This window comes from Bos indicus x Bos taurus, chromosome 3 (genome assembly GCF_003369695.1).
Source record: "Bos indicus x Bos taurus breed Angus x Brahman F1 hybrid chromosome 3, Bos_hybrid_MaternalHap_v2.0, whole genome shotgun sequence".
NCBI classification, from domain to species: Eukaryota; Metazoa; Chordata; class Mammalia; order Artiodactyla; family Bovidae; genus Bos; species Bos indicus x Bos taurus.
This window is the reverse complement of record NC_040078.1, coordinates 72,379,678-72,404,988: the sequence shown is the minus strand read 5'-3', so window position 1 is coordinate 72,404,988 and position 25,311 is coordinate 72,379,678.

Genomic DNA, 25,311 nt, shown 5'->3' with positions numbered 1-25,311 from the left:
GTCTGAGAAGATAGAGACACATCTTCAAAAACTTTGTGACCTATAAAACTGGTAGACCTTTGAGAAATTGTAAAGTTACACCACAAAGAAGCAGAGATATATCAAGAATGTATAGACAGCAGATCTGCACTCTTTGCCAATTTCTGTGTCTCAGATTGCAGTCTGGCCTTCATGTACAGCTTTGCTGTGCCTCATATTATCTTTTATAGTGTGACAGTTTTGAAAAAAGTTGGCCTAATAATCAGTTAAATTTCTAACTGCGAGAACTCACTGATTTGATGAATTTATATCACGGAGCTTATTCTCTGATTTATTTGTTTCGCACTGATTGGCAATCATTAATTCCATGTATTATTGAATTCCCTCTGGCAGCAGACTCAGTTTTCCAAGTTGGAGGAGGCTAACTTACCCATAAAACCTAGGACCCAGGATTATCTTGGTTTACATTAAACGGGAATGTGTTATTATGAGGTAGAAAATGTAAAACTAAGAGAGATTAATAGAAATATTCCTCTTGAGCATTTACATAGTTCAGTGGAAAAAGGATATAGCTATCATTTTCTTGACATCATGCCATGAAATTTTTCCTGTGTGTCTGAAACTGTGGTGATCAGTACTTTTTACCAACGTTTCTGTAAGTTTTCTTTTCTCTCTTTTTTCTTCTGCTATTTATACAAAGAAGTAAAACATATGCAAATAAAATTCAAAATATCAATTACTGATGGCCAGCCCTAAAATTGTAAAAGACAATACTATATTTGATTATTCCAGCATTTCAGCTGCACTGACTGCTGTGGACCAATGCAGAAGAAATATCAGCTCAAGAGTTCTTCAGTTATTATCCATATTTCCTACTATTTGGAAAGTAAATGATAGATTAATTAGACCAATGAGGGAAGGAGAATGCATTTTATCTCCTTTTGTTGTGCCTTCTTGGCTGAGTTGCTGCTTGTATTTTAGTTTGAATAAATGAGCAACTTTTTACACAAGAGAAAATTTATCATTACACAAGAAAATCACATATAATAAGAAGCCAAAAAGAATTCTCCTTGACCATCATTGATACCACATAGGACATTTCAACTCTGGATAGTTTCATAGATTGCTTGTTCACATAATTTCTTTGTTGAAAATTTATTTTCTATGTGGTAAAATACTAACTTATTTTAAAAAGTTTTTTGGATTATAGTTAATCTACAATGTTGTGTTAGTTTCAGGTGTATGGCAAAGTGGATCAGTTATACATATGTCAACTTTTTAAATGAAATTAGAACTCTTTCACAGGCTAGTACAAATCTACTGTATTTCTTTTCAGGATTCTATCAGCCATTTATTCCTTTCTCTGACTCTTCTGTAACTTGCTACCTCCCAAATGCCTCTTTTACTTTAAACTGTCTCCCTAAAATATTTGCAAATAATGTTTCTTTGATCTGTACTCTCTACCCATTTCCCCCCATTTTTTTATGTGATAGTCTTAAACTACTATTTCAAAATAAATCTTGAATACTCCTACCCATCTGAAGCTTTCTCTAATCCCTCATGGCAGAATTTTCTGGGTGATTGCATCATTTCTACAAGACATCCATCATTAGGATCATTCTGTATTATATACAGTTGTCCATTTTTCTGGCTCATTCATTAAAAGAAAGAACTTTTTACATCAGGAACTATATTTTATCAATCTTGTGTACTTTATAATTATTCTGCAAACAAACCCTTTCTAACAGGAAGACATAAGATGCAAACGTATAATTGCATGAGTAATACAGGGATTTACTTCTCTTGTATCTCCTGATACAGTCCACCTGGCCAGGAGGTTCTGCTCTGTGAAGTCATTAAAGGTCTTGGGATTTTTTCATTGATTTTTTTATGCCTGCTCCATGGCTATGGCTGAAATTGTCTCCTGTCTTCTTTGCTTTCTGAAGAAAGGAAAAAGAGGCAGAACTGGGAAAGGTTTTTTAGAGATGACCTGGAAGTTACACACAATAAACACACACAATAGTTTATGTTCACATCTACTGGTTTAAATTCAGTCACAGGGCTGCACTCAGCTACAAGATAGGATAGGAAATGTTACTCAGATAGTTAAGCACCAAAAAAATTAAAAACTTGATGTGTAGGATGGATTTTATTGATAAAACAAAGGACAGGATAATGGATATAGGGGAATAATTAGCAGTCTTTCCCAATGTACCCAAAGAGAATGCTTGGTGTATAATAGGAGGTGAGTGATTATTGTTGAATAAGTGAATCAAGGACTAAGTTAATGGAATTACATATAGAAATTAGCAAAAAGAAAAAAATTTGTATTTTTAAAGAATATTAACCATCGAGCAGATTCTATACATTAGAATTTACAATATTTCATATTTCACAATTATTGTGATTTCTTGCAATAGGACTCATCTACATCTGCCAAACTTTATTTGCCGAAACAATAAGGTCTCTCAAAACTGCTATTTTTGTATTTTGTTAGCATGACCTAGTTTATACAGGCTATTGAACATTTCATAGCACTACAGGTATTTTGTGTTTAGCATTTTGAATGTCATCCTAATTAACTTCAGTAGAAACTGAGAAGGTGAGAATTACAGCAAAAATCTAGAAGTTTTTAAAATCCAACTAATAAATAATTTTTCTCCTTCCGAGAGTAAAGAATGGGTATATGACCTTAATTATGCATTCATTAAATACTTTAGCTATAATTATATAATCATTTATAAGTCTACTCCATTATAATTGGAATATTAAGATTTTGTCGTCACTTAAGGTACTCTTTTAAAATAGCTTACTTTTCTGCCTTGACAGAGTCTGTGGTGAACTAAATATAAATAACTAAATAAATTGATTTTTAAAGTGCTTTGTTATTATTAAATAAGTATCAAAACAAATCTACCTGTGCTTTACAGTATCTGTAAACACTAGATGGAGCTCTATTACTAATGCCAATACTAATATACTAAGTATGTATATGAATATGAATGTATAGTATAGGAATGTGTGTGTATGTTTGAAAACACATATGCACATTTAGGAAGAAAACTATTTTGAAAGTCAGGATGCAAATATGGAACCTGAGAATGATGCAGTATTATTAAGTAAGCATTATTTCCTGTTAAAAATTACATGAACAATCTTAGCTTTTACTCCACACCACTCTCACCCTCTTCAAATTTAACATTGCTTACATGTGAAAGCACAAGAGTATACTAGTAGGAAAGGCTAAACTATCTTTAAACTCTTGGATTATTTTTGTTATTCATAATGAGTTATGTATTTTCAAGACACTGTAGGAACACTTAAAATATTGGTAAAATAGTAGTATATTGTAAGTAAAGAATTTACATTTATACACAAAGTAGATGATTAAGTAGGCAAAATGCCTATATATTTTGTTTAATAAAGAACCAACACACTGCAATATAAAACTACAGAAAATTCCAGAGTGGAAATTTAATGCCTCAATCTTTTAAATGTTCATGGCACAGTTGTTAATGTTTTCCACCCTAACATAGATATTAAATGATTTTGAATAAAAATTCACCTCTCTGACTTTTTTCTTTGTTATTTTCTCTATGTATTCTTCATTTATTTATTTATTTATTTTTTAATTTTATTTTATTTTTTAACTTTACAATATTGTATTGGTTTTGCCATATATCAACATGAGTCTGCCACAGGTGTACACGTGTTCCCCATCCTGAAACCTCCTCCCTTCTCCCTCCCTGTACCATCCCTCTGGGTCGTCCCAGTACACCAGCCCCAAGCATCCAGTATCGTGCATCAAACCTGGACTGGCGACTCGTTTCATATATGATATTATACATGTTTCAATGCCATTCTCCCAAATCATCCCACCCTTTCCCTCTCCCTCAGAGTCCAGAAGACTGTTTTTTACATCAGTGTCTCTTTTACTGTCTCGTATACAGGGTTATTGTTACCATCTTTCTAAATTCCATATATATGCATTAGTATACTGTATTGGTATTTTTCTTTCTGGCTTACTTCACTCTGTATAATAGGCTCCATTTTCATCCACCTCATTAGAACTGATTCAAATGTATTCTTTTTAATGGCTGAGTAATACTCCATTGTGTATATGTACCACAGCTTTCTTATCCATTCATCTGCTGATGGACATCTAGGTTGCTTCCATGCCTTGGCTATTATAAACAGTGCTGCGATGAACATTGGGGTACATGTGTCTCTTTCAATTCTGGTTTATTCAGTGTGTATGCCCAGCAGTGGGATTGCTGGATCATAAGGCAGTTCTATTTCCAGTTTTTTAAGGAATCTCCACACTGTTCTCCATGTATTCTTCATTTAGCTAATTAACTAGAAGAATATTGGGACAATTCTGGTAATAGACTCAACTATGGATTATGTATCCCCTCAAAAAAAGAATACATTCCTTTGACTATCAACTATTATCTAGTTTTCCTTTATGTTGTAAAAGATCTTTGTTAATTTCCCAAGTATCAAGATACACATAAATTTTCCAAACTTCTTTTGCTAGATAAACCATTAACTAAATTATTTCTATGATGTACAAATGATATATGCAACTTCCATGCCATGGCCTGAAAGGAATGTCATAAGCTTACCTTCCCCCTTTTCCAGTCACCCTGCCTGATGGTTTCAATGCAGATTCTTGCTGGAGCTGGAGTAGAATCCCTGAGTGACAGAAAATGGTGTCATCAGATAGAAGAAACTTTAATCCTGACAGCAAGAATCCACCATACTTAGGTTGGATTGCTTTTGACTAGATGATAACCTCAGAGAGACACAAAATACTGTTTCCTTTAGGGTATTGTTATTTAAATTTTCTTTGTTTTTATACCACAATCAATATCCTAATTATTATATAGTCCTTGGGATTCCCTGGTAGCTTAGTTGGTAAAGAATTCACCTGCAATGTAGGAGAGAGACTCCAGTTTGATTCCTGAGTCAGGAAGATCCGCTGGAGAAGGGATAGGCTACCCACTCCAGGATTCTTGGGCTTCCCTGGTGGCTCAGCTGGTAAAGAATCCACCTGCAATGCGGGAGACCTGGGTTCCATCTCAGGGTTGGGAAAATCCCCTGGAGAAAGGAAAGGTCCAAAGGAAAAGAAAGGTCTCCAGTCCATGGCCTGGAGAATTCCATGGACTGTATAGTCCATGAGGTCGCAAAGAGTTGGACACGACTGAGCAATTTTCACTTCACTTCACTTTGTTTCGGAAACAATTCTTAAGTATTCAATAATTTGGCTTCTATTTTGTGACAACATTGATTTAAAAAAAGAAAAAGACCCAGACTCCATTTAATGCTTTTTTTGCTAAGCCTGTAGAACAATGCAAAAGAAAAGGAACACCTAATTTGACCTCATTTATAGAGAAAGAAAGTTAATTTTAAAAATAAAATTTTATAGTACAATAATCTTTCTCTTACCAAGTGGAGTACAGAACAGATTTGAAAATCAGAGAGAATGTGGTTGATTCATTGCTCTTCCACTGATTGTATGTTCTGAGGCAAATTTACTAGATTCTGAAAACCTTAGTTCTTATACCTATACATTGGGAATCAGGACTTTTCCACAATGTACTGGCAGGATTAAATGAGACAAGTAAGGCATTTATCCTAGACTTGAACAAGTCACAGACACTGAAAAAAAAAATGTTAAGCATTACAGAGCCATCATTATTTTCATCAAAATTTAAATTATTTCTGCCACTAATATTACTTGGAAATCATCTATTATCACACACAAAAGATGTATCTTGCCAAAGCCAGGTTCTAAACCAGCTAGAGTCTCAGTTTTTTTTGAATATTGTTTACTCTTATCAATAAAAATAAAAGTCCTAATGACTTGGCTTATACACTTAAATTATAATTAGGATTATCCTCAAGATCTGGCTAATTTAAGAGATCTAATTCTTTTTAATTGTAGAATCATAATAGCTGTGATAATTCTGTATTAGAATCAATAAAAACATTTATGTTCTGTTACCTCTCAAAAGACCTAAGTAGATGTATCTTCTCAGAACATGAGGAAACAGAGAAAACAAAATCAATTCGAAGCTTGCGTGGGAAAAAAACACAGGCATTAAAGACTAAAGATTCAGAGATAAATATTTCCCTATGAAATAGGTATTTTTTCAAGTAACATATAATAAACATAATATTTAATTAAAATTTTAAATAATATAAAGCAAACAATCTATGAAACAAGGTTAACCCACATTCAGAAAGCATAGTGAGATGACTAAGCTTAATAGAAAGAAGTTCTTTTAAACTACTGAATTAGCAGGTATGCTAAACAAAAAATACCTGTAAAGTCAAGAAAATAATGAAACTTACTAGAACAATTTATTGGAAAATTGTGAAAAGTGAAATATGCATAAGTAATAGAAAATTCAGAACATCAAATAGTTTATTATTAAAAAAGGGAAAGCAAAAGTTTTTAACTTATCTTTTACCTTACCAAAAGTAAAACCAAAACCCAGTTGACTAAAGAAAGCAAAATTGAAAATCTTAAATAGAGGGTATTGATAAATATAGTCATAAAAATAAAACCAAGATACTAATCGCAGGTCATATAAGTATATGAAATGAACAAAGCCTTACAAATCAAGGAAACTATAAAGACAAATAAAAGAAGAAAAACATAGTGATGTAATGAAAGTTAGTGAGGTTATCAGTAGTATGTACATTTCAAAGTGAGTGTAAATTTCCAAGATTAACACAGCTCTCATCTGCTTTAACTGCAACCTTCTGACCTGCCCCAGTCACTTTCTCTCCTCTCTCAGTCCACTATAGGTGTGTAGGTTTCCAGGCTGTTCACCAAACAAGTCAGTCATGCTTCAGCCTCAAGGCCTTTGCATTTTGTTTACTCTGTATGGATTGCTCTGCTCCTGAATGTCAACCAGATTAACTTGCTTTTTTTGTTCTGGTGTCTGTTCATTATTTTATCTTACCAGAAAGGCTTCCTTCAGCTGCTTTATATAAAATAAGCCTCTTATATGCCTATTACTATTTTCTTTAAATAGCATGATTTTTCTTCATAATTCTTGTTGCATAGTATGTTATATATTTGTTTTTGCTACCTTCCCCCAAAAATGTAAGAAAATGAGAGCAATTATTTATTGTTTTACTCAATGTTGTTTCCCCAGTATTGAAATACTCTAATGAATGAACTAATTATATGGTGAACTAACATAACACTTTCAACAAAATAGATGATTATCTGAGAAACACAAATTATCATAATTCATTCAACAAAAGGAGCAAATTCTAATGTATCAATCTTAGAAATCATTATAGATAGTTTAAGACAGGACTTTTGGGGATTAAATGAAATAACAGAAACATTTAGCATAAAGGTTTTACAAGTCATTGAACTAAAAAACATGCTAAACATCACAGAATCATCATGATTTTCATCTTTGGTAGTGAGAGCTTTCCAACCCCTGCTTGGCCCATCTAAAAGGAATTCACTTAACACTGACTTCAAAAATCTCCAGGTGCTAGGCACTTAGTTTTACAAGATAGCTTCTGTAAATACCTAGCATTTTAACCTCTACTACCTGTACACAAAATTGCTAATCTCTTACTAATAGCCTTTATCTCAGTCTGTCCTATTAAAATGAAAAATAAAAAACCTACATGGGGAAGTCTCATTATATCCAATACTGCCTGGCCCATTATCCTTCTCTCTGTGGGATGATGAGAAGATTAGGAGACTTATGACTTCTACTGCTGAAATGTAAATTCCTCTTTAAAACCTACTCCCTAACCCATTGTTATGAGACTGTGGACACAAATCAAATTCCATAATACAGGGTAACCTAAACAGGATGTGATAATTGTCCTCCTCTACTTTAAATATCAATATTTTTTACCTTAAAAATTGTATTGATTTTAAATTATGTTAATTATATGATTGAAGCTTAGAAAATTGTATGGAAAATGGATATGCAGAAATTAATGGTATTTCATATTAGAAAAATTCAATAGAATAGTGAATACTTACTTGATTGTCTCTTTAAAAATTAACTGCATCTAAGTCTATTGCAAAATAAATGGAATGCATTTCTTATCTATTTTTAAATTCTATTAAATTTAATTATTAAAAGATTCGTTTTCACAACAGCTGTTTTATCCTAGTCAGTGCTTGAGGCGTTTTCCTATAGTTCAGAAATCAATAGTGAGAGCATCTCTATTTCTGTTTGCTTTGTGTGTGTGTGTGTGTGTGTGTGTGTGTGTGTGTATGTTTGTGTGTATGTATGTATATTATAGATTGAAGAGGGAAAGCAGACTGAGATAAATCTTGCTGCCTAATAAACTGCAGGAAAAATGTAGTCTATCCAAAGTGAAAGTAAAGGTCGCTCAGCCATGTCTGGCTCTTTGCAACCCCATGAACTGTAGCCTTACAGGCTCCTCTGTCCATGGAGTTCTCCAGGCAAGAAAAGTGGAGTGGGTAGACAGTCCCTTCTCCAGGAGATCTTCCTGACCCAGGGATCGTACCCAGGTCTCTCTCATTGCAGGCAGATTCTTTACCATCTGACCACCAGGGAAGCCCAAAGTCTAAAAAACCCAAAGTCTAACCAAAGCCCAAAGTTTAATCAAAGGAATATGCTATTTCAATCTCTCCTGCAAGTTTTCTTAGACCAGTTTTAGCTTTAACATCTCTGTTTGCAGAAACCTTCGAACTACATGACTTTGAGTTTTATTTAGATGATGTGTCCTCAAGATTCACTGAACAATTATTTCTCACTTTTGTATACTAGATGCTTTACTAGATTTCATCATATGTGCTCTCCTTTATAAAAATACACTTTGAGAAATTTGGGGTGAATTCTATGAGAGGGATATCCATACAACTAATGGAGTATGCTAAGGCTAATTAACAGTATTCCCTGTTTCCATCACCAGTGAATATTTATTGAATGTCTTCTACAAGACAGTCTTGCAGAATCCAAGGATCAGTAATGGGAAAGGAGGATATGGGGTATAGGTATCAGCCACTCGGTTCACTTGTATCATATTTTTACATATTACATTATTTCTGATTAATGGTTGTTAAGTATTTTTAATATCATCTTTGCCATTGAAATCACTAGAATTAACTATAGAAATCAATAAGATGACAAATATAATAAACAGTTGGCTTCATAATTTCCATGTTTAAATAGGTTTTTAGTTTCAGCATACTTGACGATATATCATGGTTAAGTTATTGAACCAATGAAGAAACACTTGGTTATGAATTATTTTCCATAAACAAAACTTATGGCACTCCAAGAAGAGTACTAGCACTACTAAAGTCTTGCTATGAGTATCACTACTATTGATACTACTAATACGTTTACTGTATGGATGTGAGAGTTGGACCATAAAGAAAGCTGAGTGCCAAAGAATTGAAGCTTTTGAACTACGGTGTTGAAGATTCTTGAGAGTCCTTTGCACTGCAAGGAAATCAAACCAGTTAATCCTAAAGGAAATAAGTCCTGAATATTCATTGGAAGGATGGATGCAGAAGCTCCAATACTTTGGCCACCTGATGTGAACAACCAACTCATTGGAAAAGACCCTGATGCTGGGAAAGATTGGAAGCAGGAGGAGGAAGGGATGACAGAGGATGAGATGGTTGGATGGCATCACCTTCTCTATGGACATGAGCTTGAGTAAGCTCCAGGAGTTCGTAATGGACAAGGAAACCTGGTATGCTGCAGTCCATGGGGTTGCAAAGAGTCAGACACAACTGAATGACTGATACATTTACTAGTTCTAAACTAGGTAGTATTCAAATGATTTTCTGATATGTACTTTAAATAAAACAAAAACTCTACCCATGGTTGATAACTCAATATGACCCAGTCTCTGCTTCAGTTCATTTCAGTTCAGTCACTCAGTAGTGTCTGATTCTTTGTGACCCCATGGACTGCAGCACGCCAGGCCTCCCTGTCCATCACCAACTCCCAGAGTTTTCTCAAACTCATATCCATTGAGTCTGTGATGCATCCAACCATCTCATCCTGTGCCATCCCCTTCTTCTCCCACCTTCAATCTTTCCCAGCATCAGGGTCTTTTCCAATGAGTCAGTTCTTTGCATCAGGTGGACAAAGTATTGTAGTTTCAGCTTCAACATCAGTCCTTCCAATGAATATTCAGGACCGATTTCCTTTAGAATAGACTGGGTGGACATCCTTGCAGTCCAAAGGACTCTGAAGGGTCTTCTGCAACACAACAATTCAAAAGCATCAGTTCCTCAGCACTCAGCTTTCTTTGTAGTCCAACTCTCACATCCATACACGACTACTGGAAAAGCCATAGCTTTGACTAGATGGACCTTTGTTGGCAAAGTAATGTCTCTGCTTTTTCATAAGCTGTCTGGGTTGCTCATAACTTTTCTTCCAAGGAGCAAGCATCTTTTAATTTCATGGCTGCAGTCACCATCTGTAGTGATTTTTGGAGTCTTTGCTTACCTCTCCTAATACTAATCTTTCTTTACCCTTGTTACTGTTTCCTTTTTTATTTTTAAATATTTATATATTTATTTGTCTGCACTGGTCTTAGTTGCTGTAGCATGCAAATTCTTAGTTGTGGCATGTGGGATCTTGTTCCCTGACCATGATGAGACCTGGATCCCCAGTATTGGGAGCATGAAGCCTTAACGTTACATTGGACCACCAAGGAAGTCCTCACTTTTTATTATTTTAAGATTTTTAAAATATAGTCATCTATCTCAGTGTTTTTGTACATGTAGTTATGTTAGTTTAGAAGGCACATCCTCTAACTTTTTAGATGACTTCCTCTTTCTTATCATTAAATTTTAAATTAGATATTAGCTCCTCAAAGAGATCTATACACAATCCTAAATACAATAGTATCTTCTCTTCTCCAGATCACCACTTTACCTTTATCACTGTACCCAGAAGTTCCAGAAATTGTCTTTTTTGGTATACTTATTTATTTGTATGTTTCTTATCTTTTTATATGATGAATCTTCTATATTTCTCTAGGGAAGTCATTTTGTCTGCCATTGCTGTATCAGCGTCTAAAAGAATGCCTAGCATATACTGCTATGTCTGTGCATTACTGGATCTAGTGACTAACATTTGTGTTTATTCTTTGATAGATAGGTAATGAGATACATACTTTATGTGGATTCTTTAATTTCCTCAACAACCACATTAACCTGTTAACATAATTAATATCAACCTAATTTCTCCAGTGGGGGGAGAAACTGAGGCATATAAAGGTAAATAAGGGTTCAAGGTCACAAAGTTAGTATGGTCTGGAGCCAACACTACCTGGTTGCTAAATCTAGCTCTTTCCAATATCCCTTTTACATGCCACTGTCTTAACAATACATTTAACCTAGTTGAGTATTAAAAGGATAGAAAGAAGAAGAATATTTGCTTCTATATATTTGTAGGTCTATTGGAGGTTTTTTGCTTTGTTTTATAATATGACAATTTTATTCTCTATTTAATATTATTTGAATGTTAATCATATCCTTCTAGCTACAAAATCACAATTATTAATTTGTGGAAATGTTTCAAAAGAGTTGAAGGTAGAGGTTGAAGTGTTGTTATTATTCTAATATTTATTATTTATAATATTCTTCATATTTTGAAGATGAATTCCAGTCATTAATTATTCCCTGTCATGTTGCCTTGGTTACAATTACTCATAGTAACTGAAGCTGTCGAATGCTGCAGACAGAGCATGAAGAGTATTGGGTCAGATTAACACTGAGTTATACAGAATGAAAATATAGTCATCTTCCAATTTAAAGCTCTTTCCAAATTCTCCTAAAATGATTTTATTAGAAACACCTGGTATAAATAAAACACATATTTGAATAGTTTTCTTAACAAAAATATTCACTTCAAATTGATGTCATTTTATTCTACACCAGAAATCTTACATTTTATACTCTTTCAGCCACATTCTCAGATACATTGTACTTTATATGCATTTGCAATGGGTCTCAATTAGTGTGTTTCTGCTTAGTAACTATTCAGAACACAGAGTATAATGAAAAAGATACCACATAATTCCATCATAAGAAACCTGAATATGTAGTGCTAGTAAATAATACCTAACTTGAAGAATAAGAGCTTTATTTTTTCCCCTCACTTATGGATGTAGGATACAGAGCATTTTAAAATCCTTAAGGTCTATACAAAAAAAGTATTTGTATACCCAGAAGGAAATAAAATTATAGAAAAATTTATGATAATACTGTTCATTTTCATGTATGCTGAGAAACTTTTAACTTGTATTAGTTTTTATAATTAAATCATGGTGTACCAAAGAAATGCAAAATAGCTGGCTTACAAGTGTTAGGTCAAAACCAGTCACCAACGTTATAGAGGAACAATACTTCATCCATGTTAATTTTAAAGGAATTATTTTTATTTTATAGCTACGAAGTGTTTCTTTTTTGTGTCAAAGCTCGTGTCTTTTAGTTTTAAGAATACATTGACCTCATAAGATTGTCATAAAAATGGCAAGTAATCTTCAGTATTGTATTATACAAATTTTGCTTCTCAATAGGAATGTACATATGTATTATAATAATATTGTTTGAAAACCTACTTTAGAAAATTTTAGATATCAGAATAGAAAGATTTTTATACCATAAGAACTTGGTAGCTCAGCTGGTAAAGAATCTGCCTGCAATGTAAGAGACCCAGTTCAGGTTTTTGGGTCCGGAAGATCCCCTGGAGAAGGAATAGGCTACTCACTCCAGAATTCTTGGGCTTCTCTGATGGCTCAGCTGGTAAAGAATCTGCCTGCAAAGCAGGAGACCTGGGTTCATTCCTTGGGTTAGGAAGACCCCCCTGGAGGAGGCCACAACAACCCAGTCCAGTATTCTTGCCTGAGAATCCTCATGAGCAAGTAGACTCTAACCATTTTTATTTTTTTTAAGATTATGCCTTATGCATTAGTGGAATTTTTCTGTTATGCAAGGTCGATTTAACATCAGCAAATCAATTAACATACTATATCACAATAATAGAATAAATGAGTTGATACTATTTTTCTGTAATGGGTCAAATAATGTTTATTTTTTAGTCCATGTGACAGTCATTAGAGCTACTCAATTATGCTTAGTAAACAAATGGTCATGGCTGTGTTCCATAAATACTTATTTACAGAAAATATCTATTTAGAAGTGGTAGACACCCCACTCCTGCCTGCAAAACCCCATGGACGGAGGAGCCTGGTGGGCTGCAGTCCATGGGGTCGCTAAGAGTCGGACATGACTGAGCGACTTCACTTTCACTTTTCACTTTCATGCGTTGGAGAAGGAAATGGCAACCCACTCCAGTGTTCTTGCCTGGAAAATCCCATGGACAGAGGAGCTTGGTGGGCTGCAGTCCATGGGGTCGCTAAGAGTCGGACATGACTGAGCTACTTCACTTTCACTTTTCACTTTCATGCATTGGAGAAGGAAATGGCAACCCACTCCAGTGTTCTTGCCTGGAGAATCCCAGGGACGGGGGAGCCTGGTGAGCTGCCGTCTATGGGGTCACACAGAGTCGGACACGACTGAAGCGACTTAGCAGCAGCAGCAGCAGCAGCAGCCTATTCTTGGCCCAAGAATTGTACTTGCAATCCCTGGAGTAAAGGAAAACCACGTAATTATCCCAATAAACAGTAAAAGCATTTGTCAGAATCTAACACCTTGCTATGATAAAAACTGGCAGTAAGTTAGAAAGAGATTTTGTCAACCTGATAAAAGGCATGCATGAAAAACCCACAGTCAAAATCCTGCTAAATAGTGAAAGACTGAATATTTTCACCTTAAAATCAGAAACAAGTCAATAATACCCAAACTTACCACTTTTATTTAACAAAGCATTACTAGTTCTAGCCAGTAAAGTATTCTTCCCTCCCCTCAACAAATTGATCTATATTGCAAAGCAAAACTGCTTTATTTGCATATATCATGTTTGCTTATGGCAAAACACCAGTAATAGTTGTTTAAAAAAAAGAAAACTACTAGATTTAGTAAAGAAATTCAGCAAAGTCACAGAGTAGAGCAGAAAATATAAATGTTTAAAGCTATCTATATCACAAAAAGAAGAAATATATAGATTTGTAACAAGGTGCCCAAATGGTACGAATATGTTGCTCACTGTTAGTGAACAACTGTTAGTGGAAAAAGCAATGATGTGAGACAACGAGGTGCAAAGACCAGAGCTCAGTCAGAAAACAATGTGCCTATAGCTGCTGACAAGGGAACTCCAAAGACAAAATAAATGCTATTAGCATGAGAATGAGCATCTATCCAATATAAAGCTAAAAAGTGTTTTGAAAACATTAGAAGTTCTGCTCTACCCTGTGACTTTGCTGAATTTTCTGCTCTACCCTGTGACTTTGCTGAATTTCTTTACTAAATCTAATAGTTTCTTTTTTTTTAAACAACTATTACTTGGTGTTTTGCCATAAGCAAACATGATATATGCAAATAAAGCATTTAGTTGAGTCCCAAGCAAGCAATCACTCAAAAATGAAAGTAAATGCAAAATCTTGCTCATTGGTATAGAGTTATCTCTTTCGTTGGCATCCCCTAATTCTTCTCTTATCCATGTAGTCCAATCTTAATTTTAGAAGATGATTATGGATGGGGCCAAAAGCCTCCTTTCCACGGTAGGAACAAAAAGCCATACACATATATCTGAGTAAACTGCAGAATGTGGGAGGAGGTGAAGGACTCAAACATATCTCAGCTTGATTCAGGCAAACCATGACATGAGGTGTGAATTCCTGAATTCAGCTGATAAAGTTTGGACAAATGTCACCGTGTGGAAAGGAAGAAAATATAATTTTGCAACAAGAGCTCTACCAGGGCCTTCCCTGGTAGCTCAGCTGGGAAAGAATCTGCCTGCAATACAGGAGACTCAGTTTGATTCCTGGGTTAGGAAGATCTGCTGGAGAAGGGATGGGCTAACCACTCCAGTATTCTTGGGCTTCCTTAGTAGCTCATATGGTAAAGATTGTACCTGCATTGTGAAAGACCTGAATTTGATCCCTGGATTGGGAAGATCCCCTGGATAAGGTACTGGCTACCCACAGGATTATGGCCTGGAGAATTAAAGACAGATGGGTCATAGTGGAGAGTCCTAATAAAACGTGGTGCACCGGAGAAGGGAATGGCAAACCACTTCAGTATTCTTGCCTTCAGAACCCCATGAACAGAATGAAAAGACAAAAAGGTAAGACACTGAAAGATGAACTCCCCAGGTTTGTAGGTGCCCAATATGCTACTGGAGATCAGTGGAAAAATAACTACAGAAAGAATGAAGAGATGGTGGCAAAGCAAAAATAACACCCAGTTGTGGATGTGACTGGTGATGGAAGTACAGTATGATGCTATAAAGAGCAACATTGCATAGAAATCTGGAATGTTAGGTCCATGAATTAAGGCAAATTGGAAGTGATCAAACAGGAGATGGCAAGGGTGAACATCAACATTTTAGGAATCAGTGAACTAAAATGGACTGGAATGGGTGGATTTAACTCAGATGACCATTTTACCTAATATTGTGGGCAAGAATCCCTTAGAAGAAATGGAGTAGCCATCATAGTCAATGAAAGAATGTGTAATACAGTACTTGGATTCAATCTCAAAAGCGACAGAATGATCTCTGTTCATTTCCAAAGAAAACCATTCAATATCACAGTAATCCAAGTCTATGCCCCAACCAGTAATGCTGAAGAAGCTGAAGTTGAACAGTTCTATGAAGACCTACCAGACCTTATAGAAGTAACACTCAAAAAAGATGTCCTTTTCATTATAGGGGACTAGAATGCAAAAGTAGGAAGTCAAGAAATACCTAGAGTAATAGGCAAAATTGTCCTTGGAGCACAAAATGAAGCAGGGCAGAGGCTAACAGAGTTTTCCCAAGGAGACTACACTAGTCACAGCAAACACCCTCTTCTAAAACAAGAGAAGACTCTACACGTGGACATCACCAGATGGTCAATACTGAAATCAGATTGATTATATTCTTTGTAGCCAAAGATGGAGTAGCTCTATACAGTTAGCAGAAACAAGACTGGGAGTTGACTATGGCTCAGATCATGAACTCCTTATTGCCAAATTCAGACTTCAATTGAAGAAAGTACGGAAAATCACTAGACCATTCAGGTATGACTTAAGTCAAATCCCTTAGGATTACACAGTGGAAGGGAAAAATAGATTCAAGGGATAGGATCTGATAGACAGAGTACATGAAGAACTATGCACAGAAGTTCCTGACATTGTACAGGAGGCAGTGATCAAGACTATCACCAAGAAAATGAAATGCAAAAAGGCAAAATGGTTGTTTAGGAGGCCTTACAAATAACTTAGAAAAAAAAAAAAGATGCAAAAGGCAAAGGAGAAAAAGAAAGATACATCCATTTGAATGCAGAGTTCCAAAGAATAGCAAGGAGAGATAAGAATGCCTTCTTCAATGATCAATGCAAAGTAATTGAGGAAAACAATAGAATGGGAAAGACTAGAGATCTCTTCAAGAAAATTAGAGATATTAAAGGAATATTTCATGCATAGATGGGCATGGTAAAGGAGAGAAATGGTATGGCCTTAACAGAAGCAGAAGATATTAAGATGTGGTAAGAACACACAGAACTATACAAAAAAGATCTTCATGAACCAGATGACCATGATGGTGTGATTACTCATCTAGAGCCAGGCATTCTGGAATGTGAAGTCAAGTGGGTTTTAGGAAATATCACTATGAACAAAGCTAGTGGAGGTATGGAATTCCTGTTGAGCTATTTCAAATCCTCAGAGATGATACTGTGAAAGTGCTGCACTCAATATGTCAGCAAATTTGGAAAACTCAGCAGTGGCCACAGGACTGGAAAAGGTCAGTTTTCATTCCAATCCCAAATAAAGGCAATGCCAAGGAATGTTGAAACTACACATAATTGCACTCATCTCACATGCTAGCAAATTAATGCTCAAAATTCTCCAGGCCAGGCTCTAACAGTAAGTGAACCATGATTTTCCAGATGCTCAACATGGATTTAGAAAAGGCAGAGGAACCAGAGATAAAATTGCCAACATCTGCTGGATCATCAAAAAAGCATGAGAGTTCCAGAAAAACATCTACTTCTGCTTTATTGACTACACAAAACCCTTTGACTGTGTTCAGTACAGTTCAGTCACTCAGTCGTGTCCAACTCTTTGTAACCCCATGAATCACAGCACGCCATGTATCCCTGTCCATCACCAACTCCAGGAGTTCACCCAAACTCATGTCTGTCAAGTCGGTGATGCCATCCAGCCATCTCATCTTCTGTCATCCCCTTCTCCTCTTGCCCCCAATCCCTCCTAGCATCAGGGTCTTTTCCAATGAGTCAACTCTTCACATGAGGTGGGCAAAGTATTAGAGTTTCAGCTTTAGCATCAGTACTTCCAATGAACACCCAGGACTGATCTCCTTTTAGGATGGACTGGTTGGATCTCCTTGCAGTCCAAGGGACTCTCAAGAGTCTTCACCAACACCACACTTCAAAAGCATAAATTCTTTGGTGCTCAGCTTTCTTCACAGTCCAATTCTCACATCCATACATGACCACTGGAAAAACCATAGCCTTGATTAGATGGAACTTTGTTGCCAAAGTAATATCTTTGCTTTACTATATGCTCTCTATGTTGGTCATAACTTTCCTCCAAGGAGTAAACATCTTTTAATTTCATGGTTGCAGTCACCATCTGCAGTGATTTTGGAGCCCCCAGAAATAAAGTCTGACACTGTTTCCACTGTTTCCCCATCTATTTCCCATGAAGTGATGGACCAGATGCCATGATCTTAGTTTTCTGAATGTTGAGTTTTAAGCCAACTTTTTCACTCTCCTCTTTTACTTTCATCAAGAGGCTTTTTAGTTCCTCTTCAGTTTCTGCCATAAGGGTGGTGTCTTCTGCATATCTGAGGTTATTGCTATTTCTCCCAACAGTCTTGATACCAGCTTGTGCTTCTTTCAACCCAGCATTTCTCATGATGTACTCTGCATATAAGTTAAATAAGCAGGGTGACAATATACAGCCTTGATGTACTCCTTTTCCTATTTGGAACCAGTCTGTTGTTCCATGTCCAGTTCTAACTGTTGCTTCCTGACCTACATATCGGTTTGACTGTGTGGATCACAACAAACTGTGGGAAATTCTTAAAGAGATGGGAATACCATACCACCTGACCTGCCTCTTGAGAAGTCTGTGTGCAAGTCAAGAAGCAACAGTTAGAACTGGACATTGAACGACAGACTGGTTTCAAATTGGGGAAGGAGTACATCAAGGCTGTATATTGTCACCCTGCTTATTTCACTTATATGCAGAGTACATCATGAGAAATGCTGAGCAGGATGAAGCACAAGCTGAAATCAAGATTGCTGGGAGAAATATCAGTAACCTCAGATATGCAGATGACACCACCCTCATGGCAGAAAGCAAAGAATTAAGAGCCTCTTGATGAAAGAGAAAGAGGAGAGTGAAAAATGTGCCTTAAAACTCCACATTCAGAAGACTAAGTTCATGGCATCTGGTCCTATCACTTCATGGCAAACAGATGAGGAAACAGTGGAAACAATGACAATTTTAGTTTTTGGGTCTCCAAAATCACTGCAGATGGTGATTGCAGCCATGAAATTAAAGGACGTTTGCTCCTTAGAAGAAAAGCTATGGCCAACCTACACAGCTTTTTAAAAAGCAAATACATTACTTTGCCAACAAAGGTCCATCTAGTTAAAGCTATGGTTTTTCTAGTAGTCATGTATGGATGTGAGAGTTGGACTGTGAAGAAAGCTGAGCTCAGAAGAATGGATGCTTTTGAACTGTGGTGTTGGAGAAGACTCTTCAGAGTCCATTGGACTTCAAGGATGTCCAACCAGTCCATTCTAAAGGAAATCAGTCCTGAATATTCATTGGAAGGACCAATGTTGAAGCTGAACCTCCAGTACTTTGTCCACCTGAAGCGAAGAACTGACTCATTAGAAAAGACTTTGAAAAAAAAAATAAATAAATAAAAGAAAAGACCTTGATGCTGGGAAAGATTGAAGGCAGAAGGAGAAGTGGATGGCAGAGAATGAGATGATTGGATGGCATCACCATCTCAATGGACCTGAGTTTGAGCAAGCTTCAGGGGTTGGTGATGGACAGGGAGCCAAGAGTGCTGCAGTCCAGGGTTAACAAAGAGTCAGAGACCACTGAGTGACTGAACTGATTTTAAACTTTAACTTATAAATTCCTTTTTCCCATTAAAAACAATGACAAATTGTCTTGACATTTCTAATTATTAGAATATTAAAAATTATTTTAGTATTATGGTGATATAGTGAAACAGTTACTCTTGAGTTGACATCACCAGCTCAATGGACATGAGTTTGAGCGAGCTCCAGGAGTTGTTGATGGACAGAGAAGCCTGATATGCAGTCCATTTGGTCACAAAGAGTTGGACACAACTGAGTGACTGAACTGAACAGTACAGTCAATGGGGTGGCAAACAGTTAGACAGGAATGAACAACTTTCACTTCACTTTAGAGCTCTTTGGCCAACTTAATGTTTTGTTGTATTTTTCACTGTTGAATGTATATTTAGTTTTATATGATTTTAATGAGATTTCATAATATTCAGAGGGGATTATCCTTATCTGGAAGGATTATATAGGGAGTAATATCAGTATCATTGGAACATCACAACTCTAAAGACCTGTTGTTTTTAGAGTTTGTCTCTGACCCTATAGTCAGAGACCCTATAGGTCTCTCTGACTGATGATTTTCTTTATTAGAACTTGTGACAAAGGGAAGCAGATCCAGAGACACCATTTAATTTATCACTTAGTTAATCAAAACAAACTACCTAACCTATGGAGGTTTTGTGTTTATCCAGGCTGATATTCTCAATTTAGGGTAGGCCAATTCAGACTAAGAGATGAGAAGGACCAAAAAGCTTCTTTGTGGAATGCGAATTCAAGAATACAATTGACCTCCAGGGTACTACAAGTTTATATAAAAATGTAGTCCTTAAGTCTTTGTGTGAAAATTTCCAGCCATTTTGCTTTCTGAAGCAGACCTGCCGCCTCAGTAAGTCCTTTGATTCACAAAGGTTTTTGAAAATATTTGGGTTTGGTTTGGCAGATTTTGCCCACTAAGCTACTGCCACTGTTTCAATTCATTACCAGCTATTTAGAACTAAAAAGGTATGTAGCCATTTCATGCAGTAGGCAGAACTCAAGTTCATTTTCCTTACCGTGGCCAATATTTCCCTTAATGAAACATATTATATTTTATTGATTCATGAGCTCTTGCTTATATCTTGTTTTGTTTTCAAATTAGAATACTTCAGACTGATAGATTAAAGACAAATCAACTTGTCTGTGTCACTCACATGGTTATCCACAGTAAGCATTCATTCCTTGATGAAAGTTATTAAAATAATGTTACTGATAGAGACAATGCCACCCAGAGTGGCCACCACTCTTGCTTAATCCATCATTCTACAAAACCTGGAAATATATCAACCATTATAGATTGGGCACCAAAGTAAAGGAATCTGTTTATATTGCAGTGGTTACCATTATATGCCCGACTTTTGAATCTTTCCAAAAGTTGGCTGAACTTCCCTCACTTACCTTTTCAGGACCCCCATTAAAAACTCTGGACATTCAGACTTGGGTTAACATTCCTAGTTGGTGACCTTTCACACATATTGTCAGGCAACTTTGTTGGGATAGTTAAGTACATCTTCATGAAACTCCCCTGGGTGAAACTGTGAAAGCTTTTGCCTGCTTTTTTCTGGACCTTGACCCACGTGTCTTTCCCTTTACGGATTTTGATCGGTACCCTCTCATTGTAATAAACCACAACTTTGAATATAATAGTTTTTTTTTAGTCCTATGAGTCATTGTAGCAAATCACTATGGCTGAGAGTAGTCTTAGGGCTTTAAAAAAAAAAATATTTACATTAATTGAAGGCTAATTACATTACAATATTGTCGTGGTTTTTCCCATACAGTGACACAAATCAGCCATGGGTGTACATGTGACCCCATCCTGAACCCCACTCCCACCTGCCTCCCTATCCAATCCATCAGGGTTGTCCCAGTGCACTGGCCTTGAGTGCCCTGTTTCATGCATTGAAATTGGACTGGTGATCTATTTCACATATGGTAATACACATGTTTCAATGCTTTTCTTCAAATCATCTCAACCCAGCTTCTCCCAGAGTCCAAAAATCTGTTGTTTATACCTGTGTCTCTTTTGCTGTCTTGCATATAGGGTCATCATTACCATCTTTCAAATTCCATATATATGCCTTAATATACTGTATTGGTGTTTTACTTTCTTACTCACTTCACTCTGTATTATAGGTCCAAGTTTCATCCATCTCGTTGGAACTGATTCAAATGTATTCTTTTTAATAGCTGAGTAATAATCCATTGTGTACATGCACCACAGCTTTTTATCCATTCATGTGCCAATGGACATATAGGTTGCTTCCTGGCTGTTGTAAACAGTGCTGTGATGAACACTGGGTTACATGTGTCTCTTTCAATTCTGGTTTCCTTGGTGTGTATGCCCAAAAGTGGGATTGCTGGGTCATATGGCAGTTCTATTTCCAGTTTTTTAAGGAATCTCCACACTGTGCTATAGGGGCTGTGCTAGTTTGCGTTCCCACCACTGGTGTAAGAGGGTTCCCTTTTCTCCACACTCTCTCCAGAATTCATTGCTTGTAGACTTTTGGATAGCAGCCATTCTGACCAGCAGGAGATGGTACCGTATTGTGGTTTTGATTTGCATTTCTCTGATAATGAGTGATGTTGAGCATATTTTCATGTTTGTAAGCCATTTGCATGTCTTCTTTGGAAAAATGTCTGTTTAGTTCTTTGGCCTATTTTTTGATTGGGTCATTTAATTTTCTGGTATTGAGCTGCATCAGGTATATGTATATTTTTGAGATTAATTCTTTGTCTATTGCTTCATTTGCTATTATTTTCTCCCATTCTGAAGGCTATCTTTTCACCTTGTTTATAGTTACCCTCATTGTGCAAAAGCTTTTACTTTTAATATGTCAAATATATTTACTTTTGCTTTTATTTCCATTATGCTGGGAGGTGTGTCATAGAGGATTCTGCTGTGATTTATGTCAGAGAGTGTTTTGTCTATGTTTTCCTCTAGGAGTTTTATAGTTTCTGGTTTTACATTCAGATCTTTAATCCATTTTGAGTTTATTTTTGTATATGGTGTTAGAAAATGTTCTAGTTTCATTCTTTTACAGGTGGTTGACCAGTTTTCCCAGAACCACTTGTTAAAGAGATTGTCTTTTCTCCATTGTATGTTCTTGACTCCTTTGTCAAAAATAAGGTGTCCATAGGTGCCTGGATTTGTCTCTGGGCTTTTGATTTTGTTCCACTGATCTATGTTTCTGTCTTTGTGCCAATACCATACTGTCTTGATGACTGCTGCTTTGTAGTATAGTCTGAAGTCAGGCAGGTTGATTCCTCCAGTTCCATTCTTCTTTCTCAAGATTGCTTTGGCTATTCAAGGTTTTTTGTACTTCCATACAAATTGTGAAATTATTTTTTCTAGTTCTATGAAAAATACCATTGGTAGCTTGATAGGGATTTAATTAAATCTATAGATTCCTTTGGATAGTATACTCATTTTCACTATATTGATTCTTCTGATCCATGAACATGGTACATCTCTTGATCTATTTGTGTCATCTCTGATTTCTTTCATCAGTGTTTTATAGTTTTCTGTTTACAGTCTTTGTTTCTTTGGTTAGGGTTAGGGTTAGGGTTAGGGCTAGATTTATTCCTAAGTATTTTATTCTTTTTGTTGCAATGGTGAAGGGAATTGTTTCCTTAGTTTCTCTTTCTGTTTTCTCAGTGTATAGGAATGCAAGGGATTTCTGTGTGTTAATTTTATATCCTGTAACTTTACTGTATTCATTGATTAGCTCTAGTAATTTTCTGATCATGTCTTTAGGGTTTTCTATGTAGAGGATCATGTCATCTGCAAACAGTGAGAGTTTTACTTCTTTTCCAATTTGGATTCCTCTTACTTCTTTTTCTTCTTTGATTGCTGTGGCTAAAGCTATTCAACTATGTTGAATAGTAGTGGTGAGAGTTGGCACCCTTGTCTTGTTTCTGACTTTAGGGGAAATGCTTTCAATTTTTCACCATTGAGGATAATTTTTGCTGTGTGTTTATCATGCATGGCTTTTATTATGTTCAGGTATGTTCTTTCTATGTCTGCTTTCTGGAGGGCTTTTATCATAAATGGATGTTGAATTTTTTCAAAGGCTTTCTCTGCATCTATTGAGATAATCATAAGGTTTTTATCTTTCAGTTTGTTAATGTGGGGTACCAGATTGATTGATTTGCAAATATGAAGAATCCTTGTATCCCTGGGATAAAGCCCACTTGGTCATGATGCATGATCTTTATTATATGTTGTTGGATTCTGTTTGCTAGAATTTTGTTGAGGATTTTTGCATCTATGTTCATCAGTGATATTGGCCTGAAGTTTTCTTTTTTCGTTGCATCTTTTTCTGGTTTTAGTATTTGGGTGATGGTGGCCTCATAGAATGAGTTTGGCAGTTTACCTTCCTCTGCAATTTTCTGGAAGAGTTTGCGTAGGATAGGTATTATTTCTTCTCTAAATTTTTGTTAGAATTCACCTGTGAAGCCATCTGGTCCCAGGCTTTTCTTTGTTGGCATATTTTTTATTACAGTTTGTATTTCTGTGCTTGTAATGGGTCTGTTACGATTTTCTATTTCTTCTTGGTTCAGTTTTGGAAGGTTATACTTTTATAAGAATTTGTCCATTTCTTCCAAGTTGTTCATCTTATGGTCATATAGTTGCTGATAATAGGATCTTATGATCCTTTCTATTTCTGTGTTGCCTGTTGTGATTTCTCCATTTTCATCTCTAATTTTGTTGATTTGATTCTTCTCTCTTTTTTTGCCTGATGAGTCTGGCTAATGGTTTGTCTATATTATGTATGTTCTCAAAGAATCAGCTTTTAATTTTGTTGATTTTTGCTATGGTCTCCTTTTTTTTTTTCATTTATTTCTGCCCTAATTTTTATAATTTCTTTCCTTCTACTAACCATGGGGTTCTTCATTTCTTCCTTTTCTAGTTGCTTTAGGTATAAAGTTAGGTTATTTATTTGATTTTTCTCTTGTTTCTTGAGGTAAGCTTGTATTGCTATGAAGCTTCCCCTTTAGCACTGCTCTTATTCAATCCCATAGGTTTTGGATTGTTGTGTTTTCATTTTCATTTGTTTCTTGCATATTTTGATTTCTTTTTTTATTTCTTCTGTAATTTGTTGGTTATTCAGAAATGTATTGTTTAGCCTCCATATGTTTGTATTTTTAATAATTTTTCCCTATATTTGACATCTAATCTTACTGGATTGTGATCAGAAAAGATGCTTGAAAAGATTTAATTTTTTAAAAATTTACCAAGGCTAGATTTATGGTCCAGGATGTGATCTATCCTGGAGAATGTTCTGTATGCATTTGAGAAGATGAAATTCTTTGTTTTGGGGTGAAATGTCCTATAGATATCAATTAGGTCTAACTGGTCCATTGCATCATTTAAAGTTTATGTTTTCTCGCTAATTTTCTGTTTGGTTGATCTATCCATAGGTGTGAGTGGGGTATTAAAGTCTTCCACTATTATTGTGTTACTATTAATTTCCCCTTTCATACTTGTTAGCATTTGTCTTACATATTGCAGTGCTCCTGGGTGTATATATATTTAAAATTGTTATATGTTCTTCTGGATTGATCCTTGATCATTATGCAGTGTCCTTCCTTGTCTCCTTTCACAGCCTTTATTTCAAAGTCTATTTTATCTGATAGTATTGCTACCCCTGTTTTCTTTTGCTCTTCATTTGCTTGAAATATCTTTTTCCAGCCCTTCACTTTCAGTCTGTATGTGTCCCTTGTCTTGTAGACAGCATATATATGGGTCTTGTGTTTGTATTCATTCAGCCAGTCTTTGTCTTTTGGTTGGGGCATTCAACCCATTTACATTTAAGGTAATTATTGATAAGTATGATCCCATTTCCATTTACTTTATTGTTTTGGGTTCGAGTTTATAAACCTTTTCTGTGTTTCCTGTCTAGGGAAGATCCTTTAGCATTTGTTGAAGAGCTGGTTTGGTGGTGCTGAATTCTCTCAACTTTTGCTTGTCTGTAAAGCTTTTGATTTCTCCTTCATATTTGAATGAGAGCCTTGATGGGTACAGTAATCTGAGTTGTAGGTTTTGCTCTTTCATCACTTTAAGTATGCCCT